This window comes from Scyliorhinus torazame, chromosome 27 (genome assembly GCF_047496885.1).
Source record: "Scyliorhinus torazame isolate Kashiwa2021f chromosome 27, sScyTor2.1, whole genome shotgun sequence".
Classification (NCBI taxonomy): Eukaryota; Metazoa; Chordata; class Chondrichthyes; order Carcharhiniformes; family Scyliorhinidae; genus Scyliorhinus; species Scyliorhinus torazame.
The window spans coordinates 40,681,812-40,708,907 of record NC_092733.1 but is presented as its reverse complement, the minus strand read 5'-3'; positions in this window follow the sequence as shown (position 1 = coordinate 40,708,907).

The window sequence follows — 27,096 nt, the reverse complement described above, 5'->3', positions numbered from 1 at the left end:
AGGGTAGCAAGGATAATCCAGGGAACTACAGACCAGTGAGCCTTACGTCAGTGGTAGGGAAATTACTGGAGAGAATTCTTTGAGTCAGGATTTACTCCCATTTGGAAGCAAATGGACGTATTAGTGAGAGACAGCACGGTTTTGTGAAGGGGAGGTCGTGTCTCACTAACTTGATCGAGTTTATTCAGGAAGTGACAAGGATGATTGATGAAGGTAGAGCAGTGGATGTTGTCTACATGGACTTCAGGGAGGCTTTTGACATGGCAGACTGGTACAGAAGGTGAAGTCAAATGGGATCAGAGGTGAGCTGGCAAGATGGATACAGAACTGGCTTAGGTCATAGACGGCAGAGAGTAGCAATGGAAGGATGCTTTTCTGAATTGAGGGCTGTAACTAGTGGTGTTCCACAGGGATCAGTGCTGGAACCTTTGCTCTTTGTAGTATATATAAATGATTTGGAGGAAAATGTAACTGGTCTGATTAGAAAGTTTGCAGACGACACAAAGGTTGGTGGAATTGCAGATAGCGATGAGGACTGTCGGAGGATACAGCAGGATTTAGATTGTTTGGAGACTTGGGCAGAGAGATGGCAGATGGAGTTTAATCCGGACAAATGTGAGGTAATGCATTTTGGAAGGTCTAATGCAGGTAGGGAATATACAGTGAATGGTAGAACCCTCAAGAGTATTGAAAGTCAAAGAGATCTAGGAGTACAGGTCCACAGGTCATTGAAAGGGGCAACACAGGTGGAGAAGGTAGTCAAGAAGGCATACGGCATGCTTGCCTTCATTGGCCGGGGCATTGAGTATAAGAATTGGCAAGTCATGTTGCAGCCGTATAGAACCTTAGTTAGGCCACACTTGGAGTATAGTGTTCAATTCTGGTCGCCACACTACCAGAAGGATGTGGAGGCTTTAGAGAGGGTGCAGAAGAGATTTACCAGGATGTTGCCTGGTATGGAGGGCATTAGCTATGAGGAGCGGTTGAATAAACTTAGTTTGACCTCACTGGAATGACAGAGGTTGAGGGGCGACCTGATAGAGGTCTACAAAATTATGAGGGGCATAGACAGAGTGGATAGTCAGAGGCTTTTCCCCAGGGTAGAGGGGTCAATTACTAGGGGGCATAGGTTTAAGGTGAGAGGGGCAAGGTTTAGAGTAGATGTACGAGGCAAGTTTTCTACGCAGAGGGTAGAGGGTGCCTGGAACTCGCTACCGGAGGAGGTGGTGGAAGCAGGGACGATAGTGACATTTAAGGGGCATCTTGACAAATACATGAATAGGATGGGAATAGAGGGATACGGACCCAGGAAGTGTAGAAGATTGTCACTTCAGTTTCCCCCGACACACACAATTTGAAAAAGGTATAAAAGTAAAAATGAGTAAAAATCACTTACTTACCTTCTTACCTTCTGAGTGTCTGAGATGTTCTCAGGTTCTCTCGCTGACAGAGACTGCTCCTCCTCCTCCGAACCTTGACCTGCACAATGCTAATAATATAATATAATAATAATAATATGGCACTTACCTCACACCAAAGGGTTTTATTATTAGGTTAGAGGAGGAGGGCGGGTGGGAGACACTACACGTGTAGTGTCTCGGGTTTCCTCTCCACCAGAACTTATTGGTTGGGGGGGGGTCTTCCCAGAAGTCCGCAGGTCGATAAAAATAAAACAGAAAAGAAGTGTTTTTTAAAAAGGATACACTTACCTCCCAGAAATCACTTGCGCACCGCTCCCGCTGAAATCGACTAGCCTGCTCCTGTGAAGGTAAGAGTTTTTAAAGGATACACTTACCTCCCAGAAATCACTTGCGCACCGCTCCCGCTGAAATCGACTGGGATAACGAAGATAACGAAGAGAAAGTGAGAGAGACAGAGAGATAGGGTTGCCTGTAATGTCGGTGCTCCGGGGCATTGTAGATGGGGGATATCCCAAATGTGTGCCCCCCCACACCCCACCCCGGATATCCCAGGTAAGGATTGCTTACAAAGTTCAAACTTCCATGGGCTATTGCCCTGCAATGGGGACCAATCGAAAGTACAATTTAAATCACAAACTTTAGATGTTTCCGAGTGTCGTGCAGCAACAGTTCTCCAGGGATCGTCAGAACAATTAAAACCATTTCTAACTCCTAGGTAACTATAGCAGTGACCCACTCCTGACATTCTGCCGGGGCCCCCCTCCCCTATGGGAAGATCCCCACCTACTCGACACCCTGCTCTCCACTGACCAACCGACCAACCACCCAAACCCAGGACTGACTGACCCTACCTGAACCCCCGCCCCCATGCCCAGCCACTGACCATCCCTCCCTGATCAATCCACCCTACAACCGACCACCCCCACTGACCACTCGACCCCCAGTCAAACCCCCTGGCCGACTAGCCCTCCGAGTCCACCCCATTGACCACCCAACCAACCAAACCCCCTTGCGTTGTTTAAAAAAAAAGGGTTCCACTTCCTTACCTCTGACTCTGTAGCCCTTGGCCTCAGGCCTCAGGCCTCAGGTCTCAGGTCTCAGGCCTCAGGCCTCAGGTCTCAGGTCTCAGGCCTCAGGCATCAGGCCTCAGGCATCAGGCCTCAGGCCTCAGGTCTCAGGCCTCAGGCCTCAGGTCTCAGGTCTCAGGTCTCAGGTCTCAGGTCTCAGGTCTCAGGCCTCAGGCATCAGGCCTCAGGCCTCAGGTCTCAGGCCTCAGGTCTCAGGTCTCAGGTCTCAGGCCTCAGGCATCAGGCCTCAGGTCTCAGGTCTCAGGCCTCAGGCCTCAGGTCTCAGGCCTCAGGCCTCAGGTCTCAGGCCTCAGGTCTCAGGTCTCAGGTCTCAGGCCTCAGGCCTCAGGTCTTAGGTCTCAGGCCTCAGGTCCGACGCTGTTCTCACCCAGGCTGAGTCAGAAATTTGGATGAGAAAGCATCAGCTGGTTTGAGGTAGAGAACTGGGAGCAAATAGCAATCCGGTTCTAATTGCCCCTTCACCAGGTTCAGGCCACTGGTGGATTTACCTCACAACATATTCCTTAAAATTTTTAATTCCAGTTCCGAGACCTATGCTTTTTTCCTGATTCCCAGTCCCGAGCCATTCACACTTGGTTCTTTTTTTAAATTCTCCAAATTTTTCATCCTTCGACATGTAAAGGTCGAAATGGGCATGTTAAAAATATTTTCAGTTTTATCACACGGAAGTGAATCTGAATTTGTACTCACACTGGAATACTCACGAACATTGTTTGACTATCACATATTTCTATAGACATCGCCTGGACTTCTCCAAGCGAATAGTCATTGCTCAAAAGTAGATGATGCTGTAATCAAATCTTTTTCTTGACAAAGTTGGACCTTTTCATTTCTTGATCTGAGGCCACAGTGACAGACATGCATTCATGGTGTTTCTGTATTGAATTCAGTCTTAAAGTCGCCCATTACCATGACCACATCATTTAAGTCGATCATAACATTTTGGATATCACCACGAAACGCCTAGTTCTTTCTCACAGAGATCACATCGGGACCAGGAAGACTGCATGGTTATCTCACAGTGTGACAATCATCTGGGTTGATTTGATGAGAGATCTATAGAGGTTCTTTGGGTGGCATTTAGTTTCAGAGTGTGGTGTTTCTGACTGCATTTCACTTATTAGTTTCCATCGACTGTACACTTACTGCAAACATCAGTGGATAAGATCTTGCAACTTGTGTCATCTTTACCAATCTGTATACAACTGTAAAGGAGTCGTGGAATAAAGTTCATTTTTTCATGTTTAATAAATGTTTTATAATTTTGTTACACGTTGATCAGCTGACTCCTATGACTCTATTGGCTCATCACTCTCCACATTTCTAGACAATAAATAAAAGTTAGGATTAATTAATAATCCTGATTATTACAGGAAGGAGGTAATTGGAGAGAGTGCAGAGGAGGTTTACAAGAACGTTGCCAGGGCTGGGAAAGTGCGGCTCCGAGGAGAGATTGGATAGGTTGGGGTTATTCTCCTCGGAATAAAGGCGGCCGAGGGGTGACGTAATTGAGGTGAACAAAATTAGGAGGGGAAGAGATGGGGTGGCCAGGATCAAATTGTTTCCCTTGGTGAGAATTCTAGAACCAGGGGACATCGATTCAAGATAAGAGGCAGAGGGTGTCGAGGGGACGTGAGGAAGAACGTTTTTACACAGAGGGTAGTGGGAGTCCGGAATTCGCTGCCCGAGTTGGTGGTGGAGGCAGAGATCCGAAACTCTTTAAAAAGTACCTGGATGTGCACCGTGAGTGCTGGAAGATACAGGGCAATGGAGCGGGGCAGGAAGGTGGGATTAGAAAGAGCAGCTGGGTGTCCTCGGGCTGGCAGGGACAAGGTGGGCCGAATGGCCTCCTTCTCTGCTGTAACTTTTCTCTGATTCTAGCTGTCAAACCGGGTTCCAACCTGGGATCTGATTTACGTGGGATCGCAACAATGGCCTCGCAAGCCATTCAGCTCAAGGGCAATTAGGGGTAATGCTGAGGGTGCCAATGGCATCCTATAAGCGAATACATTTTAAAAAAGACCTTTGGAATTCCTTCCCAAACCTCTCCACCTTTTAAGATTCTCCCGAAAACCTACCTATCTGATCAGACTGAACCTCCTGTGTCTCAAGATGCAATTTTGTTTTAATATGCTCCCGTGGACTGCTTTATTACAGTAAAGGTGCTTTAGAAATAAATGTCTAAATTCCAACAATTTGGCAGCAGGTTAAGTAATAGATTTGAAAAGGGAATGGATAAATGTTTGATGGGAGGGAGAGAGAGAGAGTGAGAAAGTGCCGCCAGTTACAAAATAAAAATGCCCACACAGTCATTCTGATCTCGCTGTGCGTTCTAAGTCTCCTCTCGTCAAAAGCTGTCTTCCAGGCCCCACTTTAGAGTTGTCTCCAAACTAGTTTCTCACGCTCAAAGATCACTGGCAATGTCTATAAACAGACTGAGTTTGCGGTTCACTTCTCAGCTATGTGGGTTCATTGTCCAGGGCCAATGACTCACTTCTGAATAATGAGAAAACTGCCTCCAAAAACATAACAAGATGCCCACCTTTACCATTCTTCTGTTTGTAGACAGAGCTACTTACCCCAACACCAGCGCAACATATCTTCCATTGACAGGACACAGTGTTAAATCAGCAGCAGGTTCCACTCTCTGTGAACCTCTGCTCACTCTCCGAATGGACAGAGGCAAGGTGAGGTCCGTGCAAAAGAGGCAGGGCTAGGGGCGTGGGAGGAGGGGCCAAGGCGAGGGGGAAAGAATGGAGGGGGGGGTGGGGTTCGAGAGGCTAGAGGGAGGAGCAGGAGAGGAAATGCAGCAAGACCGGGACAATATCCAGGCTTGGGTTGATAAGGAAAATGTGTGCCACACAAGTGCCAGGCAATGACCATCTCCGACAAGAGAGGGTCTAACCATCGCCCCTTGACATTCAATGGCATTACCATCGCTGAATCCCCCACAATAAACATCCTGGAGGGTTACCATTGATCAGAAACTGAACTGGTCTCAGTCACATTAATACTGTGGCTACCAGGGCAGGTCAGAGGCTGGGAATCCTGCGAAGAGTAACTCACCTCCTGACCCCCCCAAAGCCTGTCCACCATCTACAAGGCACAAGTCAGGAGTGTGATGGGACCCTCTCCACTTGCCTGGGTGAGCGCAGCTCCAAAAACATTCGAAGCTCGACACCATCCAGGACAAAGCAGCCCGCTTGATTGCTCCCCTTCCACAAACATTCAAACCCTCCACCACCGACGAACAGTAGCAGCCGTGTGTACCATCTACAAGATGCACTGCAGTAACTCACCAAGGTTCCTCAGACAGCACCTTCCAAACCCACGAGCGTTACCATCAAGAAGGACAAGGGACAGCAGCTGGACGGGAATACAGAAACATCATTAAAAGGATCAGAAGTCGACTTCCGGTGGCGGCCATGGAGTGAGTGGTCGCTTATTTGGTAGCTCCCGCTCGTGGTGGACGTTTGGGACCTTTTCCCCTGACTTATGGGGGATTTGATCGGCAAAACAGGAGACTGGTGAGGTAGAGAGGAGGAATCTCCCACCGGTTTATGGAGTCGTGGACCAGAAGGGGTCTGCAAAGAAGTGATTATTGGGCATGATAGAGAGTGGTTTCTGCAGCACAGGGAAACATGGCGGAGGCTCAGGAGCTGGGATTGCCGGCCCAGTGGTCAACAGAGCAGCTGGTGAACTTCCTCCAGGAGAGCTTCGCCAAGCAAAGGCAAGAGTATCTGGACCCGATTAAGACGGGGATTGACCGGATGGAGCAAAGATTGGAAGCCCAGGGACAGGCGACCAGAAGATGGAAGAGAGGGTGACTGAGCACGAGGACCAGCTCACCGCGATGGCGGTGGAGATGGATCTGATGAAGGACCACCAGAAAAGGCTGCAGGAGAAGGTGGAGGATCTGGAGGCAGGTCACGCAGGCAGAACCAGAGGATCGTTGGCTCCCGAAGGGCAGCGAGCGATCGGACGCAGAGGCATATGTGGCGCGTATGTTCAAGAAGCTGCTGGGGGAGGTGCGTTTACTCGACCCTTGGAGGTGGACAGGGCACACAGAGCGCTGGCGAGGAAGCCGCGGATGAATGAGCCGCCAAGGGGGATGGTGGTACGAATGCACCGGTTCCTGGATAAGGAACAGATCTTGAGGTGGGCCAGGGAGACGAGGAGCTGCAAATGGGAGAATAACGAGCTGTGCATTTACCAGGACTTGGGTGTGGAGTTGGACAAAAGAAGGACGAGCTTCAATAAAGTTAAATCGGCCCTCTTTCAGAAGGGGATGAAATTCGGCATGTTGTACCCAGCTCGTTTGTGGGTCACGTACGAGGGTCAAGAATTTTATTTTGGATCGCCGGATGAGGCGATGAACTTTGTTAAGGACAGGGGACTGGAAGGTGATGGAGGACATTGAACTTGGGGGTGAGTAACTCTGTACCTATGCTGCTAAATTTCTTTTCTCTTTGAGTTTTGTATGTATTGTTTTTGTACAAATTTTTGGGCCGTTGCTCAGTTTTGTATGCGGGTGAACTTTGCTCTTATTGGGGGGGTAGTGGGTGGAATTTTCTTCCTTGTGTTTGTTGGGGATTGTGATGTTTTGGATATGTATGTTTGAGCGGGGGGGGGGGGATCAGCGGGGGGTGAATGCTTGGCGCCATGGGCGGGGGCTACCAGGCTCACGGAATCGCAGTGGGGGGCGAACAGGTGATCAGTTTTGTTGTGTGGGGATGAGATTGTTATTATGTTATTGGGGGGGGGGGGGGGGGGGAGGGAGGGGGAATGGTTCTACTGACAGGGGAGGGACTGGCACTTGGAGACAAATTGGAGGTCGATGATGGTAAACACCGGAGGGTGGGCCTGAGGAGGCAAGTGACGCGAGCTGAAGGCTGGTCTAGTGAGGGTGATGGTTGATCGGCAAGGAGGAGGGGGCCGACCAGGCTGATCACATGGAACGAGAGAGGACTGAATGGGCCGGTCAAGAGGGCTCGTGTGTATGCGCATCCGAAGAGGCTGAAGGCGGACTTGGCAATGTTACAAGAGACACACCTGCGGGTGGTGGATCAGTCTAGGCTGAGGAAGGGTTGGGTCGGGCAAATATTTCATTCAGGGCTAGATTCTAAAACTAGGGGGTAGCGTTTTTGGTCAATAAGCGGGTGTCATTTGAGGTCGGGAATATAGTGGCGGACACAGGGGGTAGGTACGTTATGGTGAATGGGGAGTTGGAGGGGATGCCGGTGGTCTTAGTGAATATTTACGCACCAAACTGGGATGATGCGGAGTTTATGAGGCAGGTGTTGGGGAAGATCCCGGATCTGGACTCACATAGGCTGATCATGGGGGGGGCAGTCTTTGATACAGTCATTGATCCGCGGTTGGATCAGTTGAGTTCTAGGACAGGGAGGGTGCCAGCCACGGCGAAGGAACTAAGAGGATCAATGGAGCAGATAGGTGGGTGAGGGGTAGATCCGTGGAGGTTTGGACAGAGCGAAGGAGTTTTCTTTTTCCTCCCACGTTCACAAAGTGGACTCCCGGATTGATTGATTTTGTTTTGAACAAGGCGTTGCTGGCGGGCGTGGTAGATGCCGAGTATTTGGCGATCGTTGTGTCAGACCATGCCCCACACTGGGTGGACTTACGAGTGAGCAAGGTGGGGGGTCAGCATCCCCAATGGAAACTGGGTGTAGGACTGTTCGCAGATGAGGTGGTGTGCGTGGGGGGGGGGGGGGGGGGGGGGGCATCCAGAATCATTTGGAGATAAATGATATGGGGAAAGTTTCAGCAGCAACAGTGTGGGAAGCACTGAAGGCGGTGGTTAGGGGAGAGCTGGTTTCTATGCGGGCTCAAAGGGAGAAGGTGGAGGGGGCAGAGATGGACAGGCTAGTTAGGGAGATTCTCCAGGTGGATAGAAGGTATTCTGAAGCCCCAGAGGCGAGATTGTTAAAGGAGCGGCAGAAGCTGCAGATGGAGTTTGGTCATGGATGTTTAAGCAATGTACGTTTAAGAAAACAGTGATGTCAGAGTGTGGGAGGGCTGAGCTAAGGTCAGCCATTTTGGAAGTTTCAGTTTGGAAAAGCAGCTTGTGTGTGTCTGTGTTTCTAGAGAGCTGCAGTTTTGCAGTTTGGAGGAAAAGAGCTGTGTGTGTGTCTGTGTTTTGCAGTGAGCTGGATCTCTGCCATGTAAGACTATCTCTGGATCATTTGGATGATTTAAACTCATAATTGTAAAGCCTTTAACCTGATGTGATTCTGTTTAAAGGTGTTAAGTTTCTTGGAAGTTTGAAGGAACATTTTGAGGAATTATTTACTGTTAAGAACATAGAACATAGAACAATACAGCGCAGTACAGGCCCTTCGGCCCACGATGTTGCACCGAAACAAAAGCCATCTAACCTACACTATGCCATTATCATCCATATGTTTATCCAATAAACTTTTAAATGCCCTCAATGTTGGCGAGTTCACTACTGTAGCAGGTAGGGCATTCCACGGCCTCACTACTCTTTGCGTAAAGAATGTTGTAATATTTTCTGAGTTGTCTTTGAAGTAAGGGGTGTTAAGAGATCCAATGTTTATTTAAGATGTTAAGTTCATGGAATAAACATTGTTTTGTGTTTAAAAACCCACGTGTCCATAATTGTAATCCCACACCTAGGGAACAAGCCGTGTGCTAGGAAATGCAGCAAATACATCAAAGGGTGAGGTTGGTTGAACTCCATGATACATTTTGGGGTTCTGAAAACACCTCGCCCATAACAATTGGGGGCACGAGGGGGATAAAAGTCTATCTATTGGATTGGCTTTTGTGAACTTAAAGACAGTGAAGGATTGTTGCTTTTCCGGTGTGGTATTTTAGTTTAGTGGGGAGAGTGCTGTGAGCAATGGCTCTTTTTGGGGGTGGAGAATGTCACACGTAGTGGGGATCTATTTAAACATACCAAGCATTGCCAAGGTTTGACGAGAAGGAAGTGGAAGCCTTTTTCATTTCATTTGAGAAGGTAGCTAAACAAATGAAATGGCCACAGGACATGTGGGTGTTACTGATTCAAACAAAGCTGGTAGGTAGAGCTAGTGAAGTGTTTGCATCACTACCGGAGGAGATATCTGGAACGTGTGAGGAGGTTAATAAATCCATCTTAAGTGCATATGAGCTAGTGCCTGAAGCTTACAGACAAAGGTTTAGAAATTTAAGGAAAGAATTTGGTCAAACATACATGGAGTTTGAAAGGCTCAAACAGAGTAATTTTGATAGGTGGATAAGGGCTTTGAAAATAGTATGAAGCTCTCAGAGAAATTATACTTTTGGAGGAGTTTAAAAATTCAATTCCTGATGTAGTGAGAACTCATGTGGAAGAAGAGAGGGTTAAAACTGCGAGATTAGCAGCGGAAATGGCAGATGATTATGAATTAATCAATTAATTAATGAAGGTGACTGAACAGGTAGACGAGGGTAGAGCAGTTGATGTGGTGTATATGGATTTCAGTAAAGCATTTGATAAGGTTCCCCACGGTAGGCTATTGCAGAAAATACGGAGGCTGGGGATTGAGGGTGATTTAGAGATGTGGATCAGAAATTGGCTAGCTGAAAGAAGACAGAGGGTGGTGGTTGATGGGAAATGTTCAGAATGGAGTTCAGTTACAAGTGGCGTACCACAAGGATCTGTTCTGGGGCCGTTGCTGTTTGTCATTTTATCAATGACCTAGAGGAGGGCGCAGAAGGGTGGGTGAGTAAATTTGCAGACGACACTAAAGTCGGTGGTGTTGTCGACAGTGTGGAAGGATGTAGCAGGTTACAGAGGGATATAGATAAGCTGCAGAGCTGGGCTGAGAGGTGGCAAATGGAGTTTAATGTAGAGAAGTGTGAGGTGATTCACTTTGGAAGGAATAACAGGAATGCGGAATATTTGGCTAATGGTAAAGTTCTTGGAAGTGTGGATGATCAGAGGGATCTAGGTGTCCATGTACATAGATCCCTGAAAGTTGCCACCCAGGTTGATAGGGTTGTGAAGAAGGCCTATGGAGTGTTGGCCTTTATTGGTAGAGGGATTGAGTTCCGGAGTCATGAGGTCATGTTGCAGCTGTACAAAACTCTGGTACGGCCGCATTTGGAGTATTGCGTACAGTTCTGGTCACCGCATTATAGGAAGGACGTGGAGGCTTTGGAGCGGGTGCAGAGGAGATTTACCAGAATGTTGCCTGGTATGGAGGGAAAATCTTATGAGGAAAGGCTGATGGACTTGAGGTTGTTTTCGTTGGAGAGAAGGTTAAGAGGAGACTTAATAGAGGCATACAAAATGATCAGTGGGTTAGATAAGTTGGACAGCGAGAGCCTTCTCCCGCGGATGGAAATGGCTGGCACAAGGGGACATAGCTTTAAACTGAGGGGTAATAGATATAGGGCAGAGGTCAGAGGTAGGTTCTTTACGCAAAGAGTGGTGAGGCCGTGGAATGCCCTACCTGCAACAGTAGTGAACTCGCCAACATTGAGAGCATTTAAAAGTTTATTGGATAAACATATGGATGATAATGGCATAGTGTAGGTTAGATGGCTTTTGTTTCGGTGCAACATCGTGGGCCGAAGGGCCTGTACTGCGCTGTATCGTTCTATGTTCTATAATTAGTTCATAAATCAAAGATTGGTTTCCGACATCAGTTTCAGCCGGTGAGGGTTTGAAACTGGGGACATGAGAAGTACTCAAGTGATAAAGGTAAAGGTGATCTGATGGGAGACAATAAAGAGAGTGTACCTCAGATTAAAAAAGAAATCCAGGAGGGTGGAAGAGAAATGAAAAGTTTCAAATGTTTTCACTGTAATAAACTAGGCCATGTAAAGTCACAGTGTTGGTGGTTGAAGAAAAGCACTGGGAAGGCTCATGTGGTAAAACAGGGTAAGACAGTGGGGCTTGTTAAAGTGGTAAAGGAAAGCACAAGTGAAGCGAAGGAGGTGGAAAAGATTGTACAGCCTGATCAAGAAGTGATTGATGAGAAGGTGCCAGATGTCTTTAAAGAATTTACTTGTGTGGGTAAAGTTTACTCATGTGTATCAGGAGGAGCAGGTAAAGAAGTCACAATTTTAAGAGATACAGGGACTCGTCAATCTTTAATGGTAAGAGATGAGGAATTATGTAGTTTGGGAAGAATGTTGCCAGAAAAGGTGGTGATATGTGGAATTCAGGGTGAGAGGAGTAGCGTTCCATTTTATAAGGTAAGGTTGGAAAGTCCAGTGAAGAGTGGTGAAGTGGTAGTGGGAGTAATAGATAAACTATCTTGGGTAATGATGTAGCTGGATCGCAGGTGGGAGTGATGCCTACTGTGGTTGATAAGCCAGTGGAAAATTAGACAATTGAAGTGTTGAAGGACGAATATCCTGGGATTTTTCTGGATTGTGTAGTAACAAGGTCGCAAAGTCACAAGTTAAGACAAGAGGAGAAATCAAAGAGTGAAGATGAAGTTGTCTGTCTTGTGTGTACCTGTGGGTAGCGGGTGGGACAGTTAAAGGAGTCAGGTATTAGCTTGTCGTTAAGCAGCTGTAGTTACTGTATATTTCATACTTGTTCTTGGTTATAAATAAACAATAATTGTTTATACACTTACAAACCTGGTGACTGTAATTATTGGACAGCCAATGGACAAATAATTCTGTATTTTTATAAGAATTATTGGCTAATTCACTTGTGTTAGGACTCCTGGGTCTGTGCACTAGCCCAGGGTGTCATAACGATATTGCTGTGGATCCGGATGTCATGTGTACCCCAGACCAGGCAACTATTAGTTCTTTTACTTTTCCCCGTTCAGATGCAAGGCCGTTGAACCGAAACGTGAACTCTGTTTCTCTCCCCACAGATGCTGCTGGACCGGCTGAGTATTCCAAAGCACCGTCTGTTTTTATTTCAGAGTCCTGGCAGCTGCCAGCACTTTTGTTTCTGAGATTGTGCGTGGAGGGAGGGGCTGCTGGACGTCAGAGGAGGAGGACGGCTGATCCACAACGCTGATTAACGGCTGGGAACATGGTGTGGGAACACCACTTTCTTGAAAATGAAACGCCACCAGAGAGTGTGTAACAACGTGGAGTAATCCATACCTCATTTCAGCCTGACATACCGGGGCCCGGGGGAGGTGTGCAAGACAACCCGGTCATCTTTCAGGAAGGTTGTTGATTGGTTGGTTGCGTGGGGGTAAATGAAGGTATGTTTGGGATAAAGTCCACCCGCATGAATGCTAGAACCAGGTTAAACCAAAGCAAGTGAGGATATCAAATCTCAACTAAATACAGAAAGTAGTATAAGATCTGGGACAATGAGTGTTCAGAGACAAGATGGCGTTGCAGAACTTACAGGGTTTCAGCGATCATTTGGGGGGAGATTGCGGTGTTGTGTCACTGGGCTAGTAATCCAGATACCCTCAGACGAATGCTTCAGGAACATGAGTTCAAATCTAACCACAGGAGCTAATTGATGCAATTAATAAAATCTGTAACTCCATTCTCAGTAATTATAGAATTCCTGTAGTGTGGAAGGAGGCCATTTGGCCCCTGCGAGAGAGCACTTTACTGAGTCCCACTCCCCAACCCTATCCCTGTAACCCCACCTAACTGTTGGACACTAAGGGGCGATTTAGCATGACCAATCCATCTAACCTGCACATCTTTGGACTGTGGGAGGAAACCGGAGCACCCGGAGGAAACCCACGCACACACGGGGAGGATGTGCAGACTCCGCACAGATGGTCAGCCGAGGCCGGAATCAAACCTGGGACCCTGGCGAGGTGAGGCAGCCGTGCTAACCACTGTGCCACCCTGGTGACCACAAAACTATTATTGGTTGTTGTAATTATCCATCGGGTTCACTAATGCCCTTGAGGGAAGGAAATCTGCCGTTCTTACCCGGTCTGGCCTACATGTGGCTCCAGACCCACAGCAATGGGGTGGACTCTTAAATGCCCGTCTGAAATGGCCGAGCAAGTCAGTCAGTATTAGAGAATTCAGGATGGGCATGTTGGCCTTGCCAGCGATGCCAATGACCCACAAACAAATGAATAAACACTGACATTGGGTCAGTATTAGGAGAATTTGTTCAATCAGTAAGTGTGCGTAAGGACAGGAAAGTGTTTGAAAGGAAATACTTCAATTGACCCTTACTGCAGCTGTACAGGGCCTTGGTGAGACCACACCTGGAGCATTGAGCAGTTTTGGTCTCCCTACCTAAGAAAGGATATACTTGCCGTGGAGGGAGTGCTGCGGAGGTTCACCAGGCTGATACTGGGGTCCTACGAGGAGAGATTGGGTCGACCAGGTCTGTATTCACTGGAGTTTAGAATGATGAGGGGAGATCTGATTGAAACGTATAAAATTCTAACCGGGCCGGACAGCCTGGATGCAGGGAGGATGTTTCCCCGGACCCGGGGACACAGTCTGAGGATTTAGGACTGAGATGAGGAACAATGTCTTCACTCACAGGGTGGTGAAGCTGGGGAACTCTCGACCAGAGGGCTGTGGAGGCCAGGTTATGTTTCCGATTTGAACGGCATCAAGCACCCTGCTTGATTGCTCCTCCTTCCACAAACATTCAAACCCTCCACCACTGACGAACAGTAGCAGCCGTGTGTACCATCTACAAGATGCACTGCAATAACTCACCGAGGTTCCTCAGACAGCACCTTCCAAATCCACGGCCACTGCCATCTAGAAGGACAAGAGCAGCAGATACCTGGGAACCCCACCACCTGGAGGTTCCCCTCCAAGTCACTCACCACACTGACCTGGAAATATATCGGCCGTTCCTTCACTGTCGCTGGGGCAACAGCCTGGAACTCCCTCCCTAACAGCACAGTGGGTGTACCTGCACCTCAGGGTCTGCAGCGGCTCAAGAAGGCAGCTCACCACCACCTTCTGAAGGGCAACTAGGGATGGGCAATAAATGCTGGGCCCAACCAGCGACACCCACATCCCGTAAATTACTTAAAACATTTTTTAAAATGTGTATTGAGCGGGAACATGGGACTGAGATCGCCAATCAGTCATGACTATATTGTGTGGTGGAGCAAAGCTGAAGGGCCGAATGGCCTCCTCCTGTTCCTGGTTTCTGTGACCCAACAGAAATAGTGAAATTCCAAGAGGTTTAGAGTTAGGTTTGGTAAATTAAGGAAGTGCCCAGCTGTAAGGGTCCTTCTTGTTTTTTCCCTTATTTTCCCATTACATTTTTCAATCTATGGATGTTTAATGGACCTGCAACTTTAAGCCAAAGCAGCCTTTTATTCAAACAAGATCCAGAAGGCTGAGATCTGCCTGGTCACAGGTGGTGACTGGATATTGTCCTTCTGGAATGTTTCTCAGAGCCGCGGGGTTTCATTTCAGTTTCACTTCTGGTCCTGAGGTCTGGGCGGAGGATTCCAACTAATTCTCTCCCAAAAGATCCAACCTAACCTCTCTCCATCAGGCCCCTGTGAGGACTGATCCTCTCTCCAGCAAGATCGAGTGCCATTCTCTCGGGATTGTAAAGGCTTGAAGTCAGACAAAGTGCCTCGATAAAAAAGTAGGCCTCTGTTTGTTGCTGCCTGTAAGTATTGTGCTGAATGAATGACTCCTCCAAGGTGGCCATCACCAGCTGTAACCCAGAGGCTTTGATCACCCTGCTGCAAAGAACTCATCCTCTGAAGCAAGGACTCTTCGCTTTAGACCTTGATCCTTATTATTTTATCCCTTTCCACACCTCTGTGTTTATCTGTCTTGTGTGTGCATGTCTACGAGAGCACAGGTAAAAGGGGTAGTAGGTTAGCTTGCTTGTTATCCAGCTGTAATTACCACATATTTCACCATTATTCATGTTATAAATAAAATGCAATTGTTTCAACTTACAAACCTGGTGACTGTAATCTGTAATCATTGGGCAGCTGAAGGCCAATGATTTCAGCAATTTTTAAAAGAATCATTGGTTAATTCACTTGTGTTGAGACTCCGGGGCCTGCGGGGCTGGAATTGACCGTGCACTAGCCCATAGTATCCGGCTCAGGTCTGGGATTGGTAGATGGCAACAGTTTAAATTAAAAAGAGACACCAGCTTTGTGGTGATCTAACCGGATGGCTCTGGAAGCTGCCAAGGGTTTTCTTCAGGTTGATTTCTTAACTCTGGTTTATTTAAAAGAGCTTTGGAAAGACAAGCTGGCTAAACTGGTAGGTGAATTAAAAATAGAGGTACCGGCGAGAGCGAGGAAGGCGGAGATAATTGAAGCGGTTGCTCAACATATAAATTTGAAAGAGATGCTCCGAAGACGGGAGCCCACGAGGTGGCATAGCATCAGGGACATGTTCTGGTGGGGATGCTGAGCTGGAGAGAATTCAGCTGAAGTTGGAGCACAAAGGGGAATTAAAGTAATAGAAATGGAGATGAAGTAAAAAGAAATGGAGATGGAAAGCAGGAGAGACGAAAAAGAAAGAGAGAGGCAGCACAGAGTGAGGGGACGAGAGGGAGAGAGAGACAGGAAAAATAAATAGAGAGAGGAACAAGAGACAGAGAGGAGCAAGAACGAGAGAGACACTTACAGCTCGAGGCACGACGAACGAGTGGGATGCTGTCAGAAATTAGACGGGAGCTTAATCCTATAACGGAATCCAGTGGTGACATTTTAAAATTTATACAGGCCCTTCCAAAATTCGAAGAGGAGGAGGTAGAAACCTTTTTTTTTTAGGGCTTTTGAGAAAATAACAACCCAAATGGAGTGGACAAGAGCAGAGTGGACATTATCCATGCATCGTAAACTGACGGGGCGGGCACAGGAGGTTTATGCTTCCCTGTCAGAGCGGGAGTCTAAGTATTCCTGGGCGGCACGGTAGCACAGTGGTTAGCACAGTGGCTTCACAGCTCCAGGATCCCAGGTTCGATTCCCAGCTTGGGTCACTGTCTGTGTGGAGTCTGCACATTCTCCCCGTGTCTGCGTGGGTTTCCTCCGGGTGCTCCGGTTTCCTCCCACAGTCCAAAGACGTGCAGGTTAGGTGGATTGGCCATGCTAAATTGCCCTTAGTGTCCAAAATGTTGCCGTGTTATGGGGATAGGGTGGAGGTGTGGGCTTAGGTAGCGTGCTCTTTCCAAGAGCCGGTGCAGACTCGATGGGCCGAATGGCCTCCTTCTGCACTGTAAATTCTATGATTCTACGATTATGACACGGTAAAAAAGCTTTTCTGGATGCATATGAATTGGTTCCCAAAGCATATAGGCAAAAGTTCCAGGATTTAAGGAGACAGCCGGGACAAATATATGCCGAATTCGAAAGGGTGAAGCAGAACAATTTTGATAGGAGGGTATGAGCATTGGGAGTTGCTACTATGAGGCTCTTAGAGAGGACATTCTCTTAGAGCAGTTTAAGAATTCCCTACCTCCTATAGGAAGAAGCCATGTTGAAGACCAGAGGGTGAACACCACTTGGCAGGCAGCAATTATGGCTGATGATTACGAGCTCATCCATAAATTTTACGTTTGTTCTACCACCCCCATAATTGTGAAAAGTGCAGGATAAGGAAGGGCAAAAGGAAGGCAGGTAGACAAGGGAGGGAATGGATAGCTGCGAATTGTCCAAGATGCAGTTAGAGAGATTTTTAATTGGAAACGGGTTGAAGGGTTATGGAGAACAGGCAGGATGGTGGAGTTAAGGCCAGGATGAGATGAGCCACGGTCGAATGGTGGAGCAGACTTGATGGGCCAAATGGCCTAATTCGGATCCGATATCGTATGAACTTAACTTCTGAACTATCCCCTCTTCAGGCCAGGAAAGAAGATACTGGGGGTGGAGGTGATTCTTAGAAGCAGAGGTGTTACCACTGTAACAAGTTGGGACACGTTCATTCAGCATGTTGGAAGTTGCAAGAAAAGCCCGTGGAACTTATGAGAGTTCATAAGGAGGATTCTGAAACGAGAACCAAAGTGGAGAATACTACAGGGCAGACTAGACTAGACAGGGCAGACTAGACTAGACAGGGCAGACTAGACTCGACAGGGCAGACTAGACTCGACAGGGCAGACTAGACTCGACAGGGCAGACTAGACTCGACAGGGCAGACTAGACTAGACCCGAGATAAAACACTGCTGTGGGAGCAGGTCTGAGGAATGAGGTACATGAGACATATGCCGGGCTTGTATCTAAGGGGAAGGTCACCCCATTTCCATCAACTGATGTAGCCAAACCCACAACTGCCTTAAGGGACATAGGTGCCACTCAAACTCTCTCACTGGAGAAGGATTTGGTTTTCCCTCCAGAGAGCTCAATGAAAGCGGAGGTATTAGTGAAGGGGATAGGTGGAGATTGTATCCTAGTTCCATTGTACAAAGTATAATTGGAGTGTGATTTAGCGTCAGGTCCAGTAGTTGTCGGGGTGGTTAAGGAATCCCCAGTGGATGGAGTAGACTTACCTTGGGGAATGATTTGGCAGGAGCGAATATTGTGGCGTCCCCCATGAGAGAGTTAGAAAACACATTGACTCCAAGAAATAAATGTTGACAGACGTTGATACATATCAAGTGACACAGCAGTGAATCTTGATTCTGCTGATACTGATGAAATTATTTCTACTGGAGTGATTCCTCAGATATTTGGCAAAGATAAAATTAGACAGCTAGATTGTGAGAATTTGAAGATGACATCAGAAAGAGGAGTCGGAATTTAACAGTAATGACAGCGAGGGAGACTCAGACGAAAGTTTTGAATTTGATCTCGGTTCTGAAGTAATAATAAACAGCTGACACAAAATTGGTGTGTCGCTGACTGATCTTGAACAATTGGTAAGTAATTCTTCCAAAGTTAGGAAAGAATACAGCAAATCAGAAGTGACTTGGACTTTTCTAAAGGTATTTTACTACAGCCTCTAGCGGTAAACCCATTGCCATTCGCTTCAGGGGCAAATATTTCCTCCAAGAAAACCTGGTTTGAATCAAAACATGGCATCAGTTAGTCGGGACACGGACAAGCGTACGGCTGGCTAACCTTCATCCTCGAAGAGTCACATTACCTCTGAGGTAAAAGAATGAAATAGGGAAGGCGGCAAACTAATCAGTAAGCAATTCCTTTTGAAAGTTAAGAGGGAGGTGGATGGAGAGCCACTTAGTGGCGAAGACACTGTGGTCCACAGAAGAGTTTGAGAGTTTGACAGCCACGTTGGTGGACGAATCATGCTGGCTGCCGTGCTTTTCCAGACCATAATCCGCTCGCAATTAGAGAGGGGTTTAATACCTTCACGGCAAGATTATTTCATTAGACTTTGTAATCATAACACCAAAAATGCTGGAAAATCTCAGCAGGTCTGACAGCATCTGTGGAGAGACAAAAGAAGAAACGTTTTGAGTGCAGACGACCCTTTGTCGAAGCTGATATTACAAAGGGTCATCTGGACTCAAAATGTTAGCTCTTTTCTCTCCCGAGAGCTGGGAGCCAGAGAGCGTAATTAGCAGAGAGTTGGGAGAGGGTAATTAACAGACCTGGGGGAGGGTAATTAACACAGAGCTGGGGGAGAGGGTAATTAACACAGAGCTGGGGGAGAGGGTAATTAACACAGAGCTGGGGGAGGGTAATTAACACAGAGCTGGGGCAGAGGGTAATTAACACAGAGCTGGGAGAGAGGGTAATTAACACAGAGCTGGGGGAGAGGGTAATTAACACAGAGCTGGGGCAGAGGGTAATTAACACAGAGCTGGGGGAGAGGGTAATTAACACAGAGCTGGGGGGGAGGTAATTAACACAGAGCTGGGGGAGAGGGTAATTAACACAGAGCTGGGGAGGGTAATTAGCACAGAGCTGGGGAGGGTAATTAACACAGACCTGGGGGAGGGTAATTAACACAGAGCTGGGGGAGAGGGTAATTAGCACAGAGCTGGGGCAGAGGGTAATTAACACAGAGCTGGGGGGAGGGTAATTAACACAGAGCTGGGGGAGGGTAATTAGCACAGAGCTGGGGAGGGTAATTAACACAGACCTGGGGGAGGGTAATTAACACAGAGCTGGGGGAGAGGGTAATTAGCACAGAGCTGGGGCAGAGGGTAATTAACACAGAGCTGGGGGGAGGGTAATTAACACAGAGCTGGGGGAGAGGGTAATTAACACAGAGCTGGGGGGGAGGGTAATTAACACAGAGCTGGGGGAGAGGGTAATTAACACAGAGCTGGGGAGGGTAATTAACACAGAGCTGGGGCAGAGGGTAATTAACACAGAGCTGGGAGAGAGGGTAATTAACACAGAGCTGGGGGAGAGGGTAATTAACATAGAGCTGGGGGAGGGTGATTAACACAGAGCTGGGGGAGAGGGTAATTAACACAGAGCTGGGAGAGATGGTAATTAACACAGAGGTGGGGGAGGGTAATTAACACAGAGCTGGGGCAGAGGGTAATTAACACAGAGCTGGGGGAGAGGGTAATTAACACAGAGGTGGGGGAGGGTAATTAGCACAGAGCTGGGGCAGAGGGTAATTAACACAGAGCTGAGGGAGAGGGTAATTAACACAGAGCTGGGGGAGGGTAATTAGCACAGAGCTGGGGGAGAGGGTAATTAACACAGAGCTGGGGGAGAGGGTAATTACCACAGAGCTGGGGGAGAGGGTAATTAACACAGAGCTGGGGGAGAGGGTAATTAACACAGAGTTGGGGGGGAGAGGGTAATTAACACAGATCTGGGGGAGAGGGTAATTAACACAGAGCTGGGAGAGAGGGTAATTAACACTGAGCTGGGGAGAGGGTAATTAACACAGAGCTGGGGGGGAGGGTAATTGACACAGAGCTGGGAGAGAGAGGGTAATTAACACAGAGCTGGGGGAGAGGGTAATTAACACAGAGCTGAGAGGGTAATTAACACAGAACTGGGAGAGAGGGTAATTAACACAGAGCTGGCGGAGGGTAATTAACACAGCGCTGGGGGAGAGGGTAATTAACACAGAGCTGGGGGAGAGGGTAATTAACACAGAGCTGGGGGAGAGGATAATTAACACAGAGCTGGGGAGAGGGTAATTAACACAGAGCTGGGGGGGAGGGTAATTGACACAGAGCTGGGAGAGAGAGGGTAATTAACACAGAGCTGGGGGAGAGGGTAATTAACACAGAGCTGAGAGGGTAATTAACACAGAACTGGGAGAGAGGGTAATTAACACAGAGCTGGCGGAGGGTAATTAACACAGCGCTGGGGGAGAGGGTAATTAACACAGAGCTGGGGGGAGGGTAATTAACACAGAGCTGGGGGAGGGTAATTAGCACAGAGCTGGGGAGGGTAATTAACACAGACCTGGGGGAGGGTAATTAACACAGAGCTGGGGGAGAGGGTAATTAGCACAGAGCTGGGGCAGAGGGTAATTAACACAGAGCTGGGGGGAGGGTAATTAACACAGAGCTGGGGGAGAGGGTAATTAACACAGAACTGGGAGAGAGGGTAATTAACACAGAGCTGGCGGAGGGTAATTAACACAGCGCTGGGGGAGAGGGTAATTAACACAGAGCTGGGGGAGAGGGTAATTAACACAGAGCTGGGGGAGAGGATAATTAACACAGAGCTGGGGAGAGGGTAATTAACACAGAGCTGGGGGGGAGGGTAATTGACACAGAGCTGGGAGAGAGAGGGTAATTAACACAGAGCTGGGGGAGAGGGTAATTAACACAGAGCTGAGAGGGTAATTAACACAGAACTGGGAGAGAGGGTAATTAACACAGAGCTGGCGGAGGGTAATTAACACAGCGCTGGGGGAGAGGGTAATTAACACAGAGCTGGGGGGAGGGTAATTAACACAGAGCTGGGGGAGGGTAATTAGCACAGAGCTGGGGAGGGTAATTAACACAGACCTGGGGGAGGGTAATTAACACAGAGCTGGGGGAGAGGGTAATTAGCACAGAGCTGGGGCAGAGGGTAATTAACACAGAGCTGGGGGGAGGGTAATTAACACAGAGCTGGGGGAGAGGGTAATTAACACAGAGCTGGGGGGGAGGGTAATTAACACAGAGCTGGGGGAGAGGGTAATTAACACAGAGCTGGGGAGGGTAATTAACACAGAGCTGGGGCAGAGGGTAATTAACACAGAGCTGGGAGAGAGGGTAATTAACAGAGAGCTGGGGGAGAGGGTAATTAACATAGAGCTGGGGGAGGGTGATTAACACAGAGCTGGGGGAGAGGGTAATTAACACAGAGCTGGGAGAGATGGTAATTAACACAGAGGTGGGGGAGGGTAATTAACACAGAGCTGGGGCAGAGGGTAATTAACACAGAGCTGGGGGGGGGGGTAATTAACACAGAGGTGGGGGAGGGTAATTAGCACAGAGCTGGGGCAGAGGGTAATTAACACAGAGCTGAGGGAGAGGGTAATTAACACAGAGCTGGGGGGGGAGGTAATTAACACAGAGCTGGGGCAGAGGGTAATTAACACAGAGCTGAGGGAGAGGGTAATTAACACAGAGCTGGGGGAGAGGGTAATTAACACAGAGTTGGGGGGGAGAGGGTAATTAACACAGATCTGGGGGAGAGGGTAATTAACACAGAGCTGGGAGAGAGGGTAATTAACACTGAGCTGGGGAGAGGGTAATTAACAGAGCTGGGGGGGAGGGTAATTGACACAGAGCTGGGAGAGAGAGGGTAATTAACACAGAGCTGGGGGAGAGGGTAATTAACACAGAGCTGAGAGGGTAATTAACACAGAACTGGGAGAGAGGGTAATTAACACAGAGCTGGCGGAGGGTAATTAACACAGCGCTGGGGGAGAGGGTAATTAACACAGAGCTGGGGGAGAGGGTAATTAACACAGAGCTGGGGGAGAGGATAATTAACACAGAGCTGGGGGGAGGGTAATTAACACAGAGCTGGGGGAGAGGGTAATTAACACAGAGCTGAGGGAGAGGGTTATTAACACAGAGCTGGGAGTAAGGGTAATTAACACAGAGCTGGGGGAGAGGGTAATTAACACAGCGCTGGGGGAGAGGGTAATTAACAGAGAGCTGGGGGAGAGGGTAATTAACACAGAGCTGGGGGAGAGGATAATTAACACCGAGCTGGGGGAGGGTAATTGACACAGAGCTGGGGGAGAGGGTAATTAACACAGAGCTGAGGGAGAGGGTTATTAACACAGAGCTGGGAGTAAGGATAATTAACACAGAGCTGGGGGAGAGGGTAATTAAGGGATGGGTAATGACATTGTTGAAGGTGTTGAAGTTGAGATTCTCAATGGGACGGGTGTGAGGGGGAGTGAATGACATTGTCAACATTGGCACCGATTGGTGAACTGCACTTGCTGGATAAATGTTTAAACTCCCGTGGCAGCTGCTGGGTCCGAGATTGTGCTGCATAGGAAGGAAAATGTGAAGCAATGATCCACAATGTAGGGTTTAATATCTCGGTCTCACAATGACTGTTTTATCAGGATATCCTCGATTGCTACACAATACACAACAAAGGCTCTTCATGTGAAAATACAATGACGGTTCAGTGTGGAGTTGCTGTTCTTATTTACACGGCTAGCAGCTAGAAATGGTCATGATTGAAGCACATACCAACTTTACAAAATGCTCTGGCAATCTGAACGTGGCAACACAAATATTTTCACACAGATATTCAATATAAACCGTATACTACATATTTTTGGCAATACACAATAGCGGAATATGTACAATTCAGTAACAGCCCTCGCGTCACGCCAATTGTAGCCTCTCACTCTGTGCTGACTGGTCGTGTGAGCAATCATGTGTAAGATAACCTTCACTGCCTGAGCGGATGGACAGGCAAATAAAGCGGGCGTGTTCAGCACACACATGTGAACCTATCTGGACTCCTGCAGAGACTGTTATTGCACACACACCCACACCCAGCTGTACTGGGGACAGTTACACACTGTCAGCCTCCCAATAATGAAAGCCCCTTTTGGAAGGACTTGTCCCCATCAGGTTTCAACGTGACAGTGAGCTTCGGCGAGTATTGCTCTGTCGACACGTCACTATTACTCCTCATCAATCCTCTCCCGTCCACACAAGCCCAAACTTTACAAAATGCTCTGGCAATCCCCCCCAGGATAGGTTGCAGGGCACATACCCTGTTTGGACAATTCGCCAGGCAGAGGCCTCCCACAGCAGACATTCTCTGCTGCTCGGTGCTAGCTGCAGGTTGTAGCGAACAGTATCGCCATTTGCACACTGCATCGGGCAGGCGAGGTGATGACGACTCTCTCAATGCAGTTTGCACACTTGTATAACTCCTTCTGTATGGTGTATTCATGCCCAGCTCAAAGTGAATTCGTGTTGCAGTAGTGTTGCTCCCCCACTGCAGTGGGGAGTTTGTCAGCGGGACGATAGAGGGATTTACATCTTGTAACAATGTCCTGGAAGAGCCAGAATATAGCTGCTGTATAAAATGGTGCAGGCCACCCAGGCGGATTGAGTGCGCACTGTGTGGTAGCTGTTAATGCAGATTGAGGGACATCTGGACAATTGTAGAATGTAACAAATCCAGCTGATGCTGGAGATTATCACTGCCGACAAATGCACTGAGCGTCGCTCCTGCCTCCCAGGTGAAGGTTGCAGCAATAAAAGCCAGGGCTGGTGGCAGCTGACCAGAGGCTGTCAGGCACGCTGCAGTTCACAGGCTCTGTAAGCTGGCGAGGGGCCATTTCTCAGTCCACACATTGCGAGTTTCTGTTTAGAAGCATAGCTCGGCAGACTCCTCAACCGAGCACCTCGTCTTCCAGGAGTACAGGTAACACCAAACGTAACATCGACAGGCACCTCTCTTCAGCTGGATTAGGTGGGTCATGGAAGTGTAGGAAGCAAGTCAATGGAGAGGGGCTTGTGGCACTGAAAACAGAGGCCAAGCCAGGATCCTCCTCCTCCTCATGGTCACTGTCCCTCCACTGCTCAGTCAACAGAGAGTCAATTTTAACACTGATCACAGCCAGACTGACTGTGCGGTCCTCCTTTCCCTCACACAGAGGGGCCTCCCTCAGTGGGGACACAGAATTGGCAGGTTCAAGAGAAAAATAAGCTTTTTCGCTTTGGACCTTAGTTACACAACTGAAGGGGGAGCGGGAACCTTTACTGACCACGGGGTGGGGGGGGGGGGGGTGGGGTTCTGTTGATACAACAGGAAAGAAAGGCCAAGTGGGGCAAGGTGGATAGACAGGAGACTAGCACACTACTCCAACAGGCCCGTGGTTATGAACGACACGGATAGCTGCACTAACACGGGGAGCACCAGCTCTCTCCACGAGGGAGAGCTTCACATCGTCTGTACAAGTACCACTGATTTACATTGCCTAAAGTTGCACGCAACTGGCAACCCTTCACATAGCGAGGATCCCCATTTCTCTTGACTGCTCCCTCCCCTCTGGTATCGAGTGGTGTCAGCACCCACATGCAGAGATTGGGGAGTTTGGGAAATGGGCTGGGAATGACTTAGTTCCCGGAATTATATGTATACACGTACAGCAGAGTACAGATGAACGGCCAGATAGGGCCAGCCTGTTCCTTCAGCCAAGCTTGGTCTAAATTTACCACCGTTAATAGATAAGATAAAGGAAGAGTTCGCGGATTGACGGACCGTTTTGGATTGTCTACCCGTCTGGGAGATTACAGATTAATAGAACCACAAATCTCACAGTTCCCTTCGAGCTTTCTGAGGCTGTATAGGAGATCTACTGGAGTGTTCCAGCCCAAACACTGGCCAGAGAGGCGAGTGGTGATTCTGGGTCATGTGGTTTGGTTGGACAAGGCTGAAATTCCAGAGTCCAGTGAAATCCCAAGTGGAGCCAAATCTTCAAAACTCTCTGCTCTTACCATGGGGGTGGCTACCCCACAGGGGGTCAGCGGGATGCCCTGCCTGCCCCACAGGGGGTCAGCAGGATGCCCTGCCTGCCCCACAGGGGGTCAGCGGGGATGCCCTGCCTGCCCCACAGGGGGTCAGCGGGGATGCCCTGCCTGCCCCACAGGGGGTCAGCGGGATGCCCTGCCTGCCCCACAGGGGGTCAGCGGGATGCCCTGCCTGCCCCACAGGGGGTCAGCGGGATGCCCTGCCTGCCCCACAGGGGGTCAGCGGGATGCCCTGCCTGCCCCACAGGGGGTCAGCAGGATGCCCTGCCTGCCCCACAGGGGGTCAGCAGGATGCCCGGGAAACTCCTTCAATAAAATTCTGAATGGCTCTGAACAGAACTTATTCCCAATCCCTGTATCCCGTGTGAGTGAAACATATTGCTGGAGGTTGGAATATTTGGGATGAGAGAAGCGGCACTCTGCTCCTGCAGAGCAGGTCAGGCGACCGAGCACAAAGCAAAATCAAGTGCCAGTATTTAAAACAAAAATAACTTGAAAGACAAAAGTGCTTTCAATTGGCTAAAATTAAATTAAACATTTAGAATAACTTAGAAGAAAATGTGAGTGCAGCAGCCAAGGATTTGAGGATCTCGACTTCGAGCCAAGTGAATGTTTTCCCAGTTTAATATTTTACGTCCCAGTAGTGAGAGGGTTGGAAAAATCAGGAATACCGCTTAGGAAAAGGGAGTTTTCTGTTACTGAAAGTTGGTTAAATGATGGTTCAAACCTGGGCTGAAGAAAACCAACACATCTGGTGGTGGTTAGTTACCACATCAGTCAGTGTTGCTGTGATTTGGCGCATCAGCCAGACACTGCAACGTACAGTCCATTAGTTAGTGTATCAGCCTCCTCCTGTGACAGTCACCACCGCCCCCCCCCCGTCACAGTCAGCCCCCCCTCCGTCACAGTCAGAACCCCCCCCCCCCCCCCCAGGACAGTCAGACCCCTCCGTGACAGTCAGAACACCCCCCCCCCACGACAGTCAGACCCCTCCTAGGGACAGTCAGACCCCTCCGTGACAGTCAGACCCCCCCCCACGACAGTCAGAACCCCCCCCCCACGACAGTCAGACCCCCTCCGTGACAGTCAGAACCCCCCCCCTCCGTGACAGTCAGAACCCCCCCCCCCCACGACAGTCAGACCCCTCCGTGACAGTCAGACCCCTCCGTGACAGTCAGAACCCCCCCCCCCCCAACGACAGTCAGACCCCTCCGTGACAGTCAGACCCCTCCCGGCGACAGTCAGACCCCTCCCGGCGACAGTCAGACCCCTCCCGGCGACAGTCAGACCCCTCCGTGACAGTCAGACCCCTCCCGGCGACAGTCAGACCCCTCCCGGCGACAGTCAGACCCCTCCCGGCGACAGTCAGACCCCTCCGTGACAGTCAGACCCCTCCCGGCGACAGTCAGACCCCTCCGTGACAGTCAGACCCCTCCGTGACAGTCAGACACCCCCCTCCACAGTCAGAGCCCCTCACCCCACTATGCCAGCGTGTCAGTTAAATAATACATCCGCCCTCATGTCAGTCAGATGCTGCTCAGTTGGCACATGGATCCAGTTGCCATCAGATCGTGTCAGGCCGCTACTGTGCAAGGTCTGTTTCTTCACTGAGAGAAATCTGGAAAAGTCAGCTAATTATCCACAAAATATACGACAGCTGCATCATAACGTCGTGCTCAGCTTCAGTCCCCAAGGTCTGGAAAATGATAATGACCCCTATTGCAGCGATTCCAAAGTGTAAATCAGCAGCTACAGTCGTGGTGAACCCGCCCTACACATCATTAG